The sequence below is a fragment of the Pongo pygmaeus genome, chromosome 6, assembly GCF_028885625.2.
Source record: "Pongo pygmaeus isolate AG05252 chromosome 6, NHGRI_mPonPyg2-v2.0_pri, whole genome shotgun sequence".
Taxonomy (NCBI): Eukaryota; Metazoa; Chordata; class Mammalia; order Primates; family Hominidae; genus Pongo; species Pongo pygmaeus.
Genome location: NC_072379.2, coordinates 59224296 through 59239652, shown reverse-complemented (window position 1 = coordinate 59239652; position 15357 = coordinate 59224296). Strand labels below are relative to the sequence as shown.

At 46.2% G+C, this 15357-nt stretch overlaps 1 pseudogene; it reads right to left on the bottom strand.

Annotated features, from left to right (window-relative positions):
• Positions 1–4479: 4479 nt before the first annotated feature.
• LOC129040599 (coiled-coil domain-containing protein 86-like) lies at positions 4480–5561 on the bottom strand (annotated as a pseudogene).
• Positions 5562–15357: the final 9796 nt, after the last annotated feature.

Below are 15357 nucleotides of genomic sequence, written 5' to 3'. Positions count from 1 at the left end.
TTGTGTAGAGGGTGGTGGAGTGCAGGGTTCCGCTGACTGAAACTGTGGATAAATAAAGAAATTCCATCTCATTGCCTATCAATTGTTCCTGGTCTTCCCCCACAAGCCAAAATTACCAGAAAAGTACACACAGGTGAGCCAGAGAAAACCAGGGAAATAAAGACCTGGGCCAGAGCAGCAGGGCACTGAATCTAAACAGGTGCTAGGATCCAGCCCCATGGATTTCTTTGGGGCCTGGTTTCATCTGGTGGACACTCACCTGGCTGGAGTCCTACAGATGACTGCACGGGCTGTCCTGTCTCTGAATCTCACTTCATACTTGGATTCAGAGATGGCTTGTCTGGAAGGAACGCTCTGCCCCACATGAAGACTTTTTCTAAAGAAAGATTTTTGTCTTTTAATGAGAAGCATCTTATCATTTTTACTTGAGCCCTGGACTGCAGGGGGAGCCGCGTCCCAGCTTGCACGTCCTGCCACTCTGGAGTGCAAACGAGCTCCCACTTGCACCACGCGTTCCCTGTGTGTGCTGGGCCCCGCTGGGCGGTCAAGGGCATCGTCTCACTTACTCCTCACAGTATCCTCTGAGGTGTGCGCTATTTCTAGCCCTATTTTACGGAGAGGAGACGGGTTTGGAAAGGGAAAGCAAGTTACCCAAAGTCAACTGGGCAGCCTGACTCCATCCCTCCACCCCTCATTGCTCTTTTAGTAGTTTAAACAACACATCCAAAAGTTAAAGATCTAAAATCCCATTTCTTGACCCCCTAAAGTCCAATGCTTGATTTCAGTGATGTGGTCCTGTAGCTCAAGCAATGCAGGGTATAGGAGACGGGGTCAAAATCTGCTGACAGTGCCCAGTGCCTTTGCCCACGCAGGAGAGGGGACAGCTGCCCACTGTTGTCCTGTGGATGGCACCTTCTCCTTGTCCTTCCTCTGGAGAAGAGACGTGGTCACAGCTGATCTGCCACAGTGAGAAACAGCTTCTCTTGGCAGACTGGCAGAGTGTATGGATAACCTCGGGGTTCATTGGACCTGCTCTTGCAGGTGGGGGTCTGCCCCACCAACCATCACCTTGTGTCCGCTCTGGCTCAGGACATCTGCTCCTGGGCACACGTACAAAACGTCTCCTCCCCAGGAATGGCCTTTGAGGGGATATCCTTGAGTGCAGCCTGGCTCGCTCAGGCTTCTCTCAATTGGGAGATCACCTGCTTTCATCAGTCTCTAATTTAGAGTTCTCGACCTGATTTAACAAGACACTAGTGTTGTCCTTGGGATTCCTGGAGCCTACAAGTCTTTGCTTGGAAATCCCTGGGGAGAAAGAAAGGTGCCCTAAACTTCTTTCTTCCTCACCTTTAAAGGGGTTCCCATTGAAAATCCTCCCTGCTCCCCTCCTTTCCTAAATAAAAGGCATTCTTTACAGTCCCTCTAACTCACAGTTGGTTTTATTTTTCAATATTTGGTGGTTACTTTAGTTTAAGGTCCTTGGGGGATTTAAACTACATGGATTAAAGAAGAGCAGCTGGAAGGTGGAGAATGTTTCAGCAGAGTATCTTTTCTCTCTCTAATTGGTAGCAGCACAATCTGTAACAAGGTGAGTCTAATTCCATTCTGCTGAGAGAGGAAGAGTTTTGTTTTTATTATCCTTCCAAGACTGGCAAATTGGCAGGCTTTTTTTTTCTAATATAATAAAAAGTAGAAAAGCCCCAGTTTCTTCCCATTTCTGAGGAATCATCAAATGTGGGGGTCAAATGAGGACACAGACATGTCCCTTTCATCACACCATTGCCTTGCTCCAGAGCCCGCCTTGCCTGCCGGGACCCATCTTATCTAGTCCAGCCTGGTTCAGCATTACTTGGAGACACCTGCCACCTTCTCTGATCCCGCCAATCTGCGCCCACACCTGCCGGGGCTGGTCTGAAGGGCACCTGCTTCACATCAGTGGCTTTCTCCACCTCTGGACCAGTCCACTACCCACCTTCAAGACCTTCCTCAAGCCTCATCTCTCCACAAAGCTTCTCCAGACTCAACCAGACCCATAAGACTGCTCCCTTTCTGTGAATTCCTTTAGGCCTTATGCCCATTACTGCAACCATGCACTGCTTGGCATAGTTCTCTAGGTGTGACCACAGCAGCATGGAGGGAACCTTCAACTGTCATAGACATAGACCTTGTGCACACTGTCAAAACAATTACTATAACCCCCTCCATACTCTTATATTGGCCAATTAAAAAGCAATTAATACAGCCCTAACAGAGGGTAATTTGGTAATATGAATTTAAAAAACAATATTTTGTAGACCCTTTGACCCAGCAATTACACTTCTAGAAATATCTCCTCAGGAAAAAATCATGTATGCAGGAACGTCCACTAGGAATATTTATTCTAAAAATTGGAAATAATTCAAATGTCCAACAATAGGAAAATGGCTAAATTATAGAGCAGCTATGCAAAGGGCTATTCTATAATCATTCAGATATTATAGAATAGTATTTAATGACGGGAAGATATTAAGGTTTTAGTATTCAGTAAAACAAAACAAAACCAGACTTCAAATTAATGGCAAATTTTACTTCAAATCATCTATCTACAGCTCAGAAGAGCTAAAAAAGAAATAGATGAGTCATAGAATTAGAAGGTAAAGCTCTTTCAATGGGTAATAATTCATTATCTATATGCTAGAAAAAAATTAAAATACACATAAGCAAAGGAAGAGAAAAACTAGCCAGCTGCCTCCACCCACATATAACCAAAATTAACTTTTGGTGGAGGCTTCCCATGACTTTTCTACGTGTGCATGCAAGTGCATGTGTGCTTGGGTGTAAGTGTATGTATCAAGAGTGGTACTCTTTTAATAGTCCTTGGGTCATTAACATAGAGATGTAGTATACATCCTGATTTATAAAAGCCTGATGTTATTTTATAATTCTACCCTCTTCTGATAATGCCTTAAAATACTAATTTATTAATTTACCTCCTTCCATCCCACTCTGACCTTACATACTATTGTTGCCATGCATTTTAATCCCATAGGTATTATAAATTCCATGAAGCATTATGATAATCAATATTTATTTCTATGTCCTACATACACTTTCCATTGCTCTTCATTCCTTTCTACACTTCCAATTTCTGTCTTTAATCATTTTCCTTCTGTGTGAAGAATAACCTTCAGTATTCCTTCAGTACAGGTCTTCTGCTGACAAATTTATCCATTTTTGGTTGAAAATGTTTTTATTTCATCTTCATTCTTGAAGGATATTTTTACTGAGTGTAGAATCCTCAGTTGGTTGATTTTCTGTCAACTCTCTGAAGATGTTTTGAACAGTTTTGCTGTGATGTGCCTAGGTCTGCTTTTGCTTTTATTCGTCCTGCTAGGAGTTGGTAGTACTTCCTGAGTCTGTGGCTCAATGTCTTTCATCATTTTTTGAAGATTCTCAGCTACTGTCCCTTCAAATATTGCTTCCGCCCAATCTCTCTCCTCTACTTTTGGGACTCCAATTACATGTTATGTTAGATTCCTCACAGTATTTCCATGTCTCTTATTCTTTCCTCTGTCATCATTCATCATTCCAAATATTTTTTCATGGCCTATCTTGCAGATCATTAATTTTCTATTCAGGTGCGTCTATTCTTCTATTAAACTCACTCAATGAATTATTAGTTTGTTACTGAATTTTTCAATTCTACAGATTCCATTTGAATTTTCGCTGTGAAAAATCACAATGTTATTTGTTTATTTTTGCATTTTGCTTGTTTATTATGTTTTCTCTCCAGAATAAAAGCTCCTACTTTGGTCTACTGCCTGTATTGGCTGGTGCCTAGGATTGTGCCTGTATGCGACAGGCACGCAATAAATATAAATATTTTTGCTGTATACCAGACGGACATGAGTTAGATTCTCTGGGGCTTCTACAGAATCTGGTTTGGAAAGGGGATGCTAGGGAAAAACCCTGCTCCCTGCAGCCTCCCATTTTAATCTTTCAGTGTTGAAAAGTAAGGAGGAGCTGGATTCATTTTGCTGGGGACAGAGCCAGTGGGACGCCGAGGTGCCCAGAGCAGCCTTTGGGAAGATGTGGGGGAAGTTGGATTCCCAACTGCCAGCCTCCAGGCCTGGGATGGACCTAGGACGCTGAGACAGGACATACACCACTAGGGGATTAACCCACCAGTCACCAGCTCACTGAGGAACCAGAATAATGTACTGTTCTTGATTTGAAGGCACTTGGAGAAGGAGAGGAAGGAGGGATGGGGGCTGAATCTCTTCCCGCCCCATCTCTGCCAGGTCCCAGCGCCCTCTCTGGGCTTCTGTCCCACGGAGACCTGCCTGCAAGCCTTCAAAGGCTGAAGAACCCCAGTTGGGGGTCCCTGTTCTGGAGCCATGGGGTTGGAGTGCCGGCTCCAGCAGAGTTGTCTGAGCAGCGGCCTGAGGTGCTGGATCTGACATGATTGTTGGCCGTGGAAGGCCTCGGGCCATCCTGAGCTCAGATCTTGGCTGCTGGCCGCTAGGGCGGCTGCTTCTGCAGCAGGGCCAGGGTGTCCCGCTTCTCAATGGAGCGCAGCTGCTGCTGCTTTACCCGCTTGAGCTTGGCAGGGTTTCGGATCACTTGGATGATCTCCACCTTCGGCTCGTTCTCCAGGCGGCATCTCAGGTTCTCCGCCCGACGCTGTTTCTTCTCCTGGCGGCGCCTCTCCTACTCCTCCTCCAGGTGACCGGCAAAGTCCTTGACCAGCTTCCTCTCCTGCTTCATCTTCCGCTGCCACGATGTACGCAGGGGCTTGTCCTGAAGCATCTGAGAGAATCTTTTCTTGGAGCGGTCCTTCCACACTTGCCCCGATCTGGGCTTCCCCTTCGGGATTACAGGAAGCTGCTCCTCCTTCAGCTTCTTGGACGCTGGGGCCTGGGATGAAGAACCCTTTCACTTCTTTGCCCCGAAGCCGTCTGTCACCATCTCCCCAGCTGGAGGTGTTTTGCTCTGCTCCTGCTGACCCCGGAGGAAGCCAGGTGCCTCGAATGTCAGCTGCAGTAGTGGCTGAGAGGGCTCCGGACCCGGAGCTTGCTGACTGGGGTTAAGGCTCTGGTGATCCTGGGCCCGGCAGTAGCTGATGCTGGGGGGCCCCCTGGGGTCAGCTCCTCCTTACTTTGGGCCAACTCCGAGGCCAGGTACTCCCTGGCCCTGAGAACACTTGGGTGCTTCCTCACTTGGCTTCGGCTGACATCGTGGAGATTTAGGACTGGACTCCAGCTGTCTTTGAGGCGACTCCAGGTGTAGGTCTTGCTGACGCTAGGGGGACCCTGGGCCTGATTCTGGCCGCCCTTGGGGGGACTCCAAGCCTGCACCCTGCTGCAAAGACTGGGTGATCCTGGGCTTGTCTCCAGCGTCCTTTCAGGGGGCCCCAGGCCAGCTTATTGCACACTCGGAGGAGACCCGGGCTTCCTCGTTTCTTCTGGGTCCGACTCGAACTCCACAAGGGCCCGTCTCCCACGCGAAACTGAGGTGAGGCTCTCGGGGGATTCAGGCCCTAGGCCTTCCAGCAGTCAGCTGCGCCTTGGCCGTGTATCCATGGTTCAGTCGGTAAGTTTCCAAACCTCTACACACGTCCACAATGTTATCTTTAAACATATCAGCCATGGTTATTTTAAAGTCTATATTAATACCTTCCTTGTCTGGATCCCCCGTGGATCTGTTCTTTCTCTTGATTTTCATTTGTACTTTTCTTTTTTCTCATGTGCCTGGTTATTTTTGCATAAGTGCCTGAAATTGGTTATGAAAAATAGTGGAAAAAATTAAAAGTTAGAAGAATGTTACCATGTCTTCAGAAAGGATTTATCTGTGCATCTGGATGATAGCTGGGGCATTAGCAACCTAGGATCCCATTAATCCAAATTCAGTAATGAGAGGATTTGAAGCTGAGTTTCAGTCCCTTTGAAAGTTAGTTTACTGCTGGTTCATCTTTTCTTCCAGAGTATAGATAATTATGAGTATCACCTCAAATTATAGAATCCAGTTTCTGTTCCCCTGTGTTCTGCAAAGCAATCAAAGCCCTGTTTATGTTTTTAACCTCTCAACCATCTCTTCTGGGGTTGGCAGAGGTAGTCCTAAATGCCACTGGGTTTCCATTGCTCTGGGTTTCTGCCTTCCCCCAAATCTTAACCTGGTAACTCTTTTCTGCCTTATTTGCTCTCTAATGCCTTCAAGCAGGTTTTTACAAACTACTTTGTCCAGCTTTTCTAATGGTCTTCAACAGATAGGTAGGTTGGTCCAAATATCCTATTCTGCCACCACTGAAAGCAGAAATCTGATATCTATTATGAAATTCATTTTGAAACGGCTTCTATAGCTATTTTTTTTACCCCTATTACTGAATAATTTGCCACTTGCTGTTTCTTATTACTGTTGAATTGGTTGTCCTTTGTTCCTTTGAATCTCAAAAGAATTGCCAACCAAAACTGGAGAAAATTACTTCTGCCTGGGACTGTTCAAGGATTCTTTCTCCTGTGGTTCATCTACTTATATCCCACTTTACTGCTCAGAAACTCACCCATGATATTGCCTGGCCAATTGGAACCCAAGACAAGAGTGCCTCTTGAAGTCTCCCTGAGTGCAGACTACCCTGCCTCTTCCTCCCTGGGGTCTAATTCTTGCCAATGGATGAAAGCCTGTCTTGGCCCAGATCTACTATCCTAATTCTAATGCTTTGGGGCCTTATAGAAGAAAACTGCAGTCTACCATTCCACACACCAAAAGCCTGGGAAGCAAAGCCAAAGCATCAACAAGATCATATTTTAATCTGCCTTTTGCCTGCCTCTCATTTGTATTGGTAAGAGCTACAGCTACTGGCCCCTTTTCTGTCAGTGATTCACACAATTTTGTTGCTAGTGCTGAATTTCCCAGCTACCAGAAAGAGGATCTAATGTTTCTTTTTCAAAGGTCAACTCTATCACAGTTATTTTTTTGTTTGAGTTGATTTTAAGAACAGTCTTTGGAAGGATAGTGGGTAGTGTGGCATTCTATAACACAGCTTCCCTGTCCAGGGCTCCTAATGAACAGAGGTGGGACCTCAGAAGAGGTCATTGCAGCGGTATCCAAGACTTCAGTGTTGGGTTCCTTTTGTAACTCATCCATCCACCCACTCACCCCCCCACTCTTTGTCTTGGTTTGGGCTGCTATAACTAAGTGCCACAGACTGGGTTGCTTTGAAACAACAGGAATTTATTTCTCATGGTTCTGGAGACTGGAAGTCTGAGACAGAGTGGTAGGGTTCTGGTGAGGGCCTTCTTCTGGGTTGCAGATTGTCATCTTTTCTTTGTATCTTCACATGGATAAAAGAGTATGAGAGAGCTCTCTGGGGTCCCTTTTATAAGGACACCAATTCCATTCATGAGGCTTCCGCCTTCATGACCTAATTACCCTTCAAAGACCCCCACCTCCTAATACCATCACATTAGAAATTAGTTAACGTATGAATCTGAGAGGGACACAAACATTTAGTCCATAAAACTCATTCACCTCCTCATTGAATATATACTTATTAGACCTTACCACTTGCAGGACCTTATGCTAAGTATAGTACTTCAGGGGATCAAAAAGGTTAGAAAGGCAAGGCACAGTGGCTTGCGCCTGTAATCCCAGCACTTTGAGAGGCTGAGGCAGATGGATCACTTGAGCCCAGGAGTTCGAGACAAGCCTGGCCAACATGGCAAAGCTCTGTCTCTACAAAAAAAAAAGAGCTGGATGTGGTGGTGCAGGCCTGTAGTCCCAGCTATATGTGCAGCTGAGGTGGGAGGATCACTTGAGCCCGGGTGACGGAGGTTGCAGTGAGCCGAGATTGTGCCACTGCACTCCAGCCTGGGCGACAGAGTGAGACCCTGTCTCAAAAAAAAAAAAAGAGAGATTAGAAAAATCATTATAGAAGGATGGCGATCTAATACAGGCCACTCTCATGGCCCTAAAATGTTTGCGCCATGTGATGAAAACTGAGATGCTCCTCTGAGATTTTCCCTTCAATGAAAGACCAGTTGTCCCAGCTACTGGGAGGCGTAGGCAGACAGCTTTCAGTTGTCAGACCCTTTAGGGATTGCCTCAGCTCCCGAGAGCCACCTGGCCTGGTCTTCACATGTGGCCTATATCCAATGAGTGACTGATGCATGAATATAAAGTCCTGGGCATCTCAGCCCAACTTGGGAACAGTCTGAGAGGTTATTCCAGGTTCAGAGCTCCTTGTGTGACTGGCTGAGTCTATTGCTGGGCCTGAATCACAGCCCAGCTTCTCTATCCAGTCCAACTTCCTTGCCCTATGTTCCACAGGTGTCAATACCAAAGGTGCTCCTTAATAAATATCTGCACGTTAAACTCCATCTCAGAGTCTGCCACCTAAGAAATTCAATCTGCCATATACCTGTCCCAGAATATCTAATGGTTATGGAAACTGCTAGAATAAGTCAGGTTCATTTAGACTCTTGGCATAAGTCTAGCCAGGGCTACAGAAGCAGTACTGCATGGGGCAAGGGTTGGCAAATTTTTTTTTTCCTTAAAGGGCCAGTAGTAAATATTTTAGGCTTTGCAGGCCATGTAAGATTCTTGTTGTATATTCTCCGTGTGTGTGTGTGTGCATGTGTGTGTGTGTGTGCGTGCGATAGTCTATTAATGTAAAAAACATTCTTAGCTCATTGGCAGTAGGAAAACAGGCTGCAGGCTGGTGGGCTGTAGTTACTAACTCCAGTGTAAGGTATTAAGAGCGTAGACTTGTTGGGAGGCAATTATCCATGGGTCTTTCATGTTTCTACACATCTAGCAAAGCACAGATACCAAATAACATTGTTCTAAACTATCTTTTTCTGTTAGGCCATTCTTTCACATTGCTATAAAGAAATACCTGAGGCTGGGTAATTTATAAAGAAAGGAAGTTTAAGTGGCTCAGTTTCTGCAGGCTGCACAGAAAGCATGGGACCAGCATTTCTGGGGAGGCCTCAGGGACCTTTTACTCATGGCAGAAGGCAGAACAAGAATAGGAGCATCACAAGGCCTATTCCCACTTTGGGAGCAAGAGAGAGAGTAGGGGAGAGATGCCGCACACTTTAAACAACCAGACATCACAAGAACTCAGTCACTACCCTGAGGACTGCATCAAGCCATGAGGGATCCATGACTCAAACACCTCCCACCAGGCCCCACCTCCAACACTGGGGACTACGTCTCAACATGAGATTTGGAGGGGACATCCAAAGTATATCACTTTTGAAAAATTGTGTAGAGTGGTCAGCCTTCGAAGATAGTGTCTTTTACCGAGAAGAGATTGGGCATACTCTCTGTCCATTATAAAAGACTCAGGTTCCCTCATCTTAGTGTTCCTCTCCTATAACTCAACCTACCACATGTAAAGGAATCAACTGGCCCTCTTTGTATTGACCTGTGGCAGTGAGGCTCATGAAACCAGCACAAGAAAATGCTGATACTCTACCTACTGCTATTGCTATGAGAAATAAACTGCTCTTTGATCCAGGAGTTTTGTGTCTGTGGCCAATCCATGAAACTGTAGCAAGCTAATTTGTTAGATTACAAGTAGTGTAAAACCTCAGACCCTTCATAGTTCTTAATTTTCTAGGTTCAAATTCTGGCTCCTTCACCATTTATATGTTGGTTAGATGGCCTAATTCCCAGGAAGGCCCTGAGACAGGGACAAGTAGGAACCATACCCAGGGACTGCCCACAGACCTCACCAGCTGACTGCATGTTGGGCTTGCCCCATCCCTGGAGTACAGAACTCTGCAGCTGCTCCCAACTGAGCTTGCCCAGGCTCTGTATTTCCTTCCATCTTCAGGTTAGAGCAGTGGTTCTCAATGTGTGGCCACCAGGCCGGTAGTACGAGTGCCCCGTGAGAATTAGTTAGACATGCCCATTTTCAGACCAAGCTCTAAACTCAGATGCACTGAATTGGAAATTCTAGGGGCAGAACCCAGAACTCTGTTTTACCAAGCCTTCCAGTGATTCCCATGAGCGTCTTGCTCTGGCTTTTCATCCCAAGAAGAAAAAAGCTCTGTTTCACAGCCCAAACTCATTCTCACCTATCAGAACCCCAAAGGCACCAGGGTTTCCGGTGAGCAACTATACCTTTTAAGTAAATTAAATTCTTTCTATGAAACTTTGACCCCCATCCAAGGACGTGTTCTAAGCACAAAATTAAAGGATCAAGAAACATGCCTCAAAGTCAAGGGCTCCCGTGAGAAGACAACAAATTCAAGCTTGAGAGTTTTGCAGATCTCTCTAGGTACACATTTTTTCCCCACCTAAAAGCCCACTGCAAAACTTTTCCTATTCGTTATCATGAGAAATAGCCCATGCCATTTTGGTAAATATTAAAATCTCAAAATACTTCTTTAAACATTTGAATTATCAATATCCTGACTTAATATAATAGTACTTTTACAAGAAAAATTATTTTGGTATTAAAAAACATTTTGGGCTGGGAGTGGTGGCTCACACCTGTAATCCCAGTATTTTGGGAGGCTGAGGCGGGCAGATCACTTGAGGTCAGGAGTTTGAGACCAGCCTGGCCAACATGGCAAAACCTACTAAAAATACAAAATCTACTAAAATACAAAAATTAGCCAGGCGTGGTAGTGGGCACCTGTAATCCCAGCTACTCGGGAGGCTGAGGCAGGAGAATCGCTTGAACTTGGGAGGCGGAGGTTGCAGTGAGCCAAGATCGTGCCATTGCACTTCAGCCTGGGGGACACAGTGAGACTCCAGCTCAAAAAAACACACAAACAAAAAATGTTTTGATCATGGGCTATCAGTGTGAGTGTCACACACTTTCTATCTTAGGTAAAACATGGAGGCTGGATCCAATCTAAGTCTGTTAGCATCAAGGCCAGTTCATGATGTGTGCAAAGTGTACTGTGCCCGCTGCTTCTACCCCTTTTCTTTGTTCCTCCTTAAGAGAGCATGCTTCCTTTCCTCTCAATTGAGAATCTCTGATTTAATATCAGTAGAATCACAACAGGGTGAAAAAGTATAGACCAGCACCCTAGAGTGTCACCTCAAATTGTGTCTGGTTTTTATTAGACTATATTAATTTTATATACTGCTATTTGTAAGATATAGAGCCACAAATACAGAAAAAAGGAATGAAGTAAGTCCTCATTTAACGTTGTCAATAGGTTCTTGGAAACTGCAAGTTTAGGTGAAACGCCATAAAACAAAATCCATTTTCCCGTAAGCTAATTGCTATAAACAGGAGCTAAGTTCCTGGAATATTTCTAATCACAAAAACATCACCAAACTTCTAAATAAAGACCAGAATGCTCCTAATATTAAACACTGAAATAAATATGAGCAGTACATACACTTCAGACAAATTCATAGAAACAAGATAATTATTTTCCTGCTTATTCCAGTTCAGGGTGGCAGGTGGCCGGAACCAGCTCAGAGTGCAGGACAGAACCTGCCCCAGCCCGGACACCATCAGATCTCAGGGCGCACTCACACACACCCACACGCACACTGGGACCAGGTAGACATGCCATGTGCACACCTTTGGGATGCGGGAGGAAACCGGAGCACTTAGGGAAAACCCATGCGGATGTGAGGAGCATGTGCCAACTCCACGTAGACAGTGGCCCCAGCTGGAATTGATTTTTCTTTTCTCGTCAATGTTGTAAGAAAATAACGTTGAACTAAGTGTTATTTGGCTGGGCATGGTGGCTCATGCCTGTAATCCCAGCACTTGGGAAGCCAAGGCAGGTGAATCATCTGAAGTCAGGTGTTCGAGACCAGCCTGGCCAACCTGGCAAAACCTACTAAAAATACAAAATCTACTAAAATACAAAAATTAGCCAGGCGTGGTGGTGCGTGCCTGTAGTCCCAGATACTTGGGAGGCTGAGGCAGGAGAATCACTTGAACCTGGGAGGTGGAGGTTGCAGTGAGCTGAGATCATGCTACTACAATCTGGCCTGGGTGACAAGAGCGATACTCCATCTCAAAAAAAAAAAAAGAAGAAAAACAACATTATTTGAGGACCTGCTGTATTTCCTAAGTGCCAAGTATTGAATACGCATTACCTCTATTCAGTACACAGCAACCTTCCAAGGTAGCAGCAGCATTGCCACCCCGGGTGGTTCTCATATGCAGCCAGACTTGACAGCCACTGAGGGGTGAAGTTTGTTGGCAAATGTTGTGGTTAGTGAATGCTGAGGCTCACCAGCCTGCGCCTTCAAGGCCTCAGGTTCTCCCTGGAGCCCTGGAGCCCTGAAGCTGACACCACAGATGGTAAGGGAAGACTCACAGGAGGCCACATCTATTCATGGATGTCTGGGAAGCAGCCAGTCCCGTGCCTGCCCCCTCTGGGACCTGCCTGCTCTGGCCATGGGTCTGGAATGGAAGACTTGAGACCCTCCACTGCTGATGGCACTCTTAGGTTGCCACTCGCCAGGAACATTGTGTGGCTCAATATTTGTCAAGAAGGTGGTCAGTTAAAATGGAACCTGCTTAAGAGAAAGAGCAATTATTAAAGCACCACTGTGCCCACTGCGGAGGCTGGAGACTGCAAGTTTATATGGCCAGAGAGAGAGGGGCCTGATTTGGGTTTTTTCCCAAAGCTTCACCGGAACCAAAACCACATCTCTGGCCCTTGGATGGTTATTCTCCCCTTGGTGCCAAGAGGGGCCTTGTGGTGGGCTCTGGGATGCCTGCTAGGCCTAGCTTCAAGAGCTGGGTAGCTAGCAGAGGGCTGTCCAAGCTCCTCGGCTGTTTCCTTCTCTGCCTCCCTTACTGACCACATTTTGGTCATTTTGCTGCTCATTAGCACCTCCTCCAGAAGGTGACCCGGTTAAGGGGAGGAGGTGAAACTCAAATCCAGCAATTTTCCTGCCTGTTAGCAGCTCTTATAAAAGTCTTGATGGACAAGCAGGTTAATGCTGTTGGCTAACCCTGGAGCCTCCAGCATCCCCGTCCAGGGGCTGCAGGGGGACTTGCATTTACTGAGTACCTACTGGCATCGCTAGAGCAGCGAGTGATGTTCTGTGAGGTGCTGATGAGTTCACGGAGCACTTTGGAACGTATGGCTCAGGTGATCCTCACAGCAAGCCTGTGGGGTCACTATAATTCTTGTCTTATTTTACAGATACAGAAGCTGAGACTGGGAGAGGCAAGTGACTTGTTCAACATCCCACAAACCACAGCAAATAAGTCCACCAGGAATGTGAATTCTGATAGGAAATTGGGAGTCCAGATCCTACTCGCATTACTATACCACTCTGTTTTTCTACCACGTCACATTCGGTGTGAGGATTTCAAGTTCCCATTCTTGATATACTTCTGACCTAATGGGGGAGGGATGGCATCTTCAAGGTGAAAACCTAAAAAACAGAAGGTAAAGGGGCATGTGAGATCACAGCTGCTATGAGGAAGATGAGACATCAACAAACCAGGGAGAAGGAGGAGGGGGATCTCGAAAGCGGTATCAGAAATGCACTTGAGGCTGGGCATGGTGGCTCACGCCTGTAATCCCAGCACTTCGGGAGGCCAAGGCAGGTGGATCACCTTAGGTCAGGAATTCGAGACCAGCCTGGCCAACATGGTGAAACCCCATCTCTACTAAAAATACAAAAATTAGTGTGGTGGCAGGCACCTGTAATCCCAGCTACTTGGGAGGCTGAGGCAGGAGAATCGCCTGAACCCGGGAGGTAGAGGTTGTAGGGAGTGGAGATCGTGCCACTGCACTCTAGACTGGGTGACAAGAGTGAAACTCCGCCTCAAAAAAAAAAGAAGGCACTTGGAAAGTGGAGGGCATTTTGAAAGACAGAGCCTAGAGGAGGTTCTAGGCAGGGATAGGAAAGCTGGGGGCAGTGAGCAAGGGCGGGGGACTGGGCCAGCACTCCTGAGGAAGGAGACCTTGCAGGATGACAACAGTGTGTGGTGCAGATAAGAGTGTCGTGGGAGGTGTGGCCACTGTGCAGAGTGTTAAGGCAGGTGCCAGGCTGGGTAGGCTGCGCTTCCTTCACAACTTCTGCCGGTGTCTGAGCAGATCAGGTCTGTGGTTGGAGCTGCGCTCCAGGAAGGCCAAGTGGCAACTGTGTGTGGATTAGGCCAGAGGGGACAGAGTGGAGGCAAGGGAATGAGTCTCACTGGCCAGGAGGGAGAAACAAAGGAAAGGAGGGGCCTGACCAGCAGAAAGACTTTGCCCAAACCGGATCACCTCTATTTATGACTGCAATGAGCTCTCAGCAGTGCCTGTTAAACTAGCCTGCAGGGCTTCCATAATGTTATCTTGTTGTAGCATCAGAAGGCTTAGTTTTTGATCCCCAGATGGCTGACATAACTGCCCCGAGATTTATAATTTTTGTAGAAAAACTAAGATTCCTGATAAAGATTCAAATCTTTCAGTAATAATTTTAAAACTCTCAAACTTTCTCTAACTTCTCCCAGGCTTCATAAATGCAGCTGTTATTAGGCTCTTTGAAGAGAGGTAAGGGGGTACCTGTCTTCTACATAACATATCAGAAAATTTCAATTTGTTAGACTTCCTCTCACCAGCCCCCTAGGTATGTAGTTTTTTGTCTTACTGTAAGTCCCTAAAATTAACTGGCCCACAAAATATCTTTAAAATCAATGTTTAGTTCCCCATACTCACCTTTCCTTCTTTTTCTCCCTAGAATAGGTCTAGCAGTAAATAAATTTAGAAACTTTATTTCCTGACTTAAACTGACATTTGCATTGGGGAGCAGGTAAGAGTTTTGTTTTGTTGTGTGTGTGTGTGTGTTTGTTTTTTTTGTTTTGTTTTGTTTTTGACGGACTCTTGCTCTGTCACCAGGCTGGAGTGCAGTGGTGTGATCTCAGCTTATTGCAACCTCCGCCTCTGGGGTTCAAGTGATTCTCCTGCCTCAGCCTCCTGAGTAGCTGGGACTACAGGCACATGCCACCATGCCCAGCTAATTTTTGTATTTTTAGTAGAGACAGGGTTTCACCATGTTGGCTAGGATGGTCTCAATCTTCTGACCTCGTAATCTGCCCACCTCGGCCTCCCAAAGTGCTGGGATTACAGGCGTGAGCCACTGCGCCCAGCTAAGAGTTTTTTCCCAAGTTGCATTCAGATTTTTTATTCTGCAGTTCCTACAAGCTGTGATAAATTTAAGGGTGGCCAGGGGCCCACCTCTCAGGCCTCTCAAACTGCCTGCCGGTCCTTGGCCTCCTCCTCTGCTGAGGTCAGCCTTCATACAGGTCATTTGTACCCCCAGCCCCTCGAACTGATCCAGAGTCCAATTCTAGGCTAGCCAGTGACCTGTGGAAAGTTGGGAGCAAAACATTTTATTGAACCAATCAGATTCTAGCTCTTGAGAATTTAGATGGAGGAAGTCAGGCAT